Genomic DNA, 5,000 nt, shown 5'->3' on the forward strand with positions numbered 1-5,000 from the left:
AAGCGAGAGTTCCATGGGCGGACGGATGACTCTGGAGCGGAAAACCATATTTTCACACTGAAAAAAATGTCAGCCGTGTTTAATAGTCGGCCTGCGGAGGTCGGCGGAGGGCTTAATAGTCGCCCCCGAGTGCCCCGAGAGAATCTCCAAAAGTGGGGTCAAAGCGAGAGTTCCATGGGCGGACGGATGACACTGGAGCGGAAAACCATGTTTTCACACTGAAAAAAATGTCAGACTTCCAGGTGGGAGAAACTGCTGGGGCTGTACCGAGGACGCTTCCAGGAGCCTGGGGAAGATTTTCTGGAAGAGTCCTTGACACTTAGAAAAATTTTGAGAAAATATCGATTTTGTGAAAAAATGTCACATTTCCCCTACTTCCACCCCAGGGGGGCGTCAATATGTTGTAAAGCACCCCAGGGCAGTGACCTAAATGCGGGTGAAGTTTGCGGTGCACGGGGGGAAAGTTGAATTTTTGGATGAAAATGCGTATTTTCATACTTTGAAAATTTCAGGCGTGTGTCAGACTTCCAGGCGGGGGCAGCCGCTGGAGGCGTACCGAGGACGCTTCCAGGAGCCTGGGGAAGATTTTCTGAAAGTGTCCTTGGGACTTAGAAATATTTTGAGAAAATCTCGATTTTGTGAAAAATGTCACATTTCCCCTACTTCCACCACAGGGGGGCGTCAATATGTTGTGAGGTAACCCAGGACAGTGACCTAACTGTGGGTAAAGTTTGCGGGGCACGGGCGGAAAGTTGAATTTTTGGATGAAAATGCGTATTTTCATACTTTGAAATTTTCAGGCGTGTGTCAGACTTCCAGGCGGGTGCAGCCGCCGGAGGTGTACCGGGGACGCTTCCAGGAGCCTGGGGGAGATTTTCTGGAAGAGTGCTTGGGACTTAGTGCAATTTTTTAGAAAATCTCGATTTTGTGAAAAATGTCACATTTCCCCTACTACCACCACAGGGGGGCGTCAATATGTTGTAAGGCACCCCAAGGCAGTGACCTAAATGCGGGTGAAGTTTGCGGTGCACGGGGGGAAAGTTGAATTTTTGGATGAAAATGCGTATTTTCATACTTTAAAAATTTCAGGCGTGTGTCAGACTTCCAGGCGGGGGCAGCCGCCGGAGGTGTACCTGGGACGCTTCCAGGAGCCCGGGGAAGATTTTCTGGAAGAGTCCTTGGGACTTAGTGCAATTTTTAGAAAATCTCGATTTTGTGAAAAATGTCACATTTCCCCTACTACCACCACAGGGGGGGCGTCAATATGTTGTAAAGCACCCAAGGGCAGTGACCTAAATGCGGGTAAAGTTTGCGGTGCACGGGGGGAAAGTTGAATTTTTGGATGAAAATGCGTATTTTCATACTTTGAAAATTTCAGGCGTGTGTCGGACTTCCAGGCGGGGGCAGCCGCCAGAGGCGTACCGGGGACGCTTCCAGGAGCCTGGGGAAGATTTTCTGAAAGTGTCCTTGGGACTTAGAAATATTTTGAGAAAATCTCGATTTTGTGAAAAAATGTCACATTTCCCCTACTTCCACCACAGGGGGGCGTCAATATGTTGTAAAGCACCCCAGGGCAGTGACCTAAATGCGGGTGAAGTTTGCGGTGCACGGGGGGAAAGTTGAATTTTTGGATGAAAATGCGTATTTTCATACTTTGAAAATTTCAGGCGTGTGTCGGACTTCCAGGCGGGGGCAGCCGCCAGAGGCGTACCGGGGACGCTTCCAGGAGCCTGGGGAAGATTTCATGAAAGTGTCCTTGGGACTTAGAAATATTTTGAGAAAATCTCGATTTTGTGAAAAATGTCACATTTCCCCTACTTCCACCACAGGGGGGCGTCAATATGTTGTGAGGTACCCCAGGACAGTGACCTAACTGTGGGTAAAGTTTGCGGGGCACGGGCGGAAAGTCGAATTTTGGATGAAAATGCATTATTTTCATACTTTGAAAATTCCAGGCGTGTGTCAGACTTCCAGGCGGGGGCAGCCGCTGGAGGCGTACCGAGGACGCTTCCAGGAGCCTGGGGAAGATTTTCTGAAAGTGTCCTTGGGACTTAGAAATATTTTGAGAAAATCTCGATTTTGTGAAAAAATGTCACATTTCCCCTACTTCCACCCCAGGGGGGCGTCAATATGTTGTGAGGTACCCCAGGACAGTGACCTAACTGTGGGTAAAGTTTGCGGGGCACGGGCGGAAAGTCGAATTTTGGATGAAAATGCATTATTTTCATACTTTGAAAATTTCAGGCGTGTGTCAGACTTCCAGGCGGGGGCAGCCGCCGGAGGCGTACCGAGGACGCTTCCAGGAGCCTGGGGAAGATTTTCTGAAAGTGTCCTTGGGACTTAGAAAAATTTTGAGAAATTTCCGATTTTGTGAAAAATGTCACATTTCCCCTACTTCCACCCCAGGGGGGCGTCAATATGTTGTAAAGCACCCCAGGGCAGTGACCTAAATGAGGGTGAATTTTGCGGTGCACGGGCGGAAAGTCGAATTTTTGGATGAAAATGCGTATTTTCATACTTTGAAAATTTCAGGCGTGTGTCAGACTTCCAGGCGGGGGCAGCCGCCGGAGGCGTACCGGGGACGCTTCCAGGAGCCTGGGGAAGATTTTCTGAAAGTGTCCTTGGGACTTAGAAATATTTTGAGAAAATCTCGATTTTGTGAAAAAATGTCACATTTCCCCTACTTCCACCCCAGGGGGGCGTCAATATGTTGTAAGGCACCCCAAGGCAGTGACCTAAGTGGGGGTGAAGTTTGCGGTGCACGGGGGGAAAGTTGAATTTTTGGATGAAAATGCGTATTTTCATACTTTGAAAATTTCAGGCGTGTGTCGGACTTCCAGGCGGGGGCAGCCGCCAGAGGTGTACCGGGGACGCTTCCAGGAGCCTGGGGGAGATTTTCTGGAAGAGTCCTTGACACTTAGAAAAATTTTGAGAAAATCTCGATTTTGTGAAAAATGTCACATTTCCCCTACTTCCACCCCAGGGGGGCGTCAATATGTTGTAAGGCACCCCAAGGCAGTGACCTAAGTGGGGGTGAAGTTTGCGGTGCACGGGGGGAAAGTTGAATTTTTGGATGAAAATGCGTATTTTCATACTTTGAAAATTTCAGGCGTGTGTCGGACTTCCAGGCGGGGGCAGCCGCCAGAGGTGTACCGGGGACGCTTCCAGGAGCCTGGGGGAGATTTTCTGGAAGAGTCCTTGACACTTAGAAAAATTTTGAGAAAATCTCGATTTTGTGAAAAATGTCACATTTCCCCTACTTCCACCCCAGGGGGGCGTCAATATGTTGTAAGGCACCCCAAGGCAGTGACCTAAGTGGGGGTGAAGTTTGCGGTGCACGGGGGGAAAGTTGAATTTTTGGATGAAAATGCGTATTTTCATACTTTGAAAATTTCAGGCGTGTGTCGGACTTCCAGGCGGGGGCAGCCGCCAGAGGTGTACCGGGGACGCTTCCAGGAGCCTGGGGGAGATTTTCTGGAAGAGTCCTTGACACTTAGAAAAATTTTGAGAAAATCTCGATTTTGTGAAAAATGTCACATTTCCCCTACTTCCACCCCAGGGGGGCGTCAATATGTTGTAAGGCACCCCAAGGCAGTGACCTAAGTGGGGGTGAAGTTTGCGGTGCACGGGGGGAAAGTTGAATTTTTGGATGAAAATGCGTATTTTCATACTTTGAAAATTTCAGGCGTGTGTCGGACTTCCAGGCGGGGGCAGCCGCCAGAGGTGTACCGGGGACGCTTCCAGGAGCCTGGGGGAGATTTTCTGGAAGAGTCCTTGACACTTAGAAAAATTTTGAGAAATTTCCGATTTTGTGTAAAAATCACCCATTTCCCCTACTTCCACCCTAAAGGGGCGTCAATATGTCGTAAGGCGCCCCTAGACAGTGACCTAAGTGGGGGTGAAGTTTGGGTCTGCTGGGTGGAAAACTGAAAAAAAGCGATTTTGTGACTTTGAGAACAAACAGAGAGCTCAAAACTTTGAAAAACGTCAGACCGCTGTCAGACTTCCAGGCGGGGGAAAGCTCTGAGGTTGTACCGAGGACACTTCCATGGCCCCCGGATTGATTTTCAAGAAAGAGTCCTTGGGACTTTGAAATTTTCCGGCGAGCTGTTTTTGGCTTCCGGGAGCCGTAGAACTTTGGGAAATCGATTCCGCTCACCGGTTCAGGGTGTTTCGAGCTAGTCCAGGTCCCAGCTACGCCGCCTGGCCTCCAAATTTCGCAAATTCGAAAAAAAAAAAAATAGAACCGGAATGAGGAAATTTCTGGCCGCCGGATCCGCCGCACGGCTCCAGGAGGTCGGACACTTTTTGACTTTGTTCCCTTAAAGTGGGGGTCGGTGTCTCACCATGCAAATACCCAGTTTTGCACACCAGCTGCAGGATATAGGAGAGAGAGGTACCTCTCGGCCCCGACCAAAATCCGTTGTTTTCGTGGTTCCTCGACTCGGGTAGGCGGTTTGGCGAGTACCCCCCTTTTGCATGGAAGTTCGCACTCGCGCCGAGACCAGGCTTCCGCGGCTCCAGGGGGACTTTTGCCGGTTGTCCGTCCCGAGTCCGAGACGCGTTTCCTGGGTCGCCCGAGCCCGAACGGACCCTCCCCACGTGGGTTCCTGTCCTCTGAGGGCGACGGTCGTCAGAAGGGGGGCAGATCCAGAGTCCTCGTCCGCAGGAGGGCTCTGGGAGGGCGGATCGCTCCTTCTGACTTTGTCCCCTCGGAGCGGGCTCGGCGTTTCTCTGTGTCGGATGTCTCCCGCTTCCGCGCCAACGGGGAGACCTATGAGAGAATCGCACCGCGACCCGGCTTCCGTCTCGAGGGCGCCCGGAGCGCGCCGGACACTCGCTTCCAGGACTCCAGGGGCACGTTTCTTCCCCGTCTCCCCCGAGGGGAAGAACGGAGGCAGGGGTTCCACCCGAGCCCCTGCCCTTTCTTCCGATCGATCTGGCTCAGCGCTCCCGGGTGGGGAGGTGGTGCCGCTCGCTCGGCCCGGGCTTTGGAGCCC

The sequence above is a fragment of the Ranitomeya variabilis genome, unplaced genomic scaffold (genome assembly GCF_051348905.1).
Source record: "Ranitomeya variabilis isolate aRanVar5 unplaced genomic scaffold, aRanVar5.hap1 Scaffold_253, whole genome shotgun sequence".
Lineage (NCBI taxonomy): Eukaryota > Metazoa > Chordata > Amphibia > Anura > Dendrobatidae > Ranitomeya > Ranitomeya variabilis.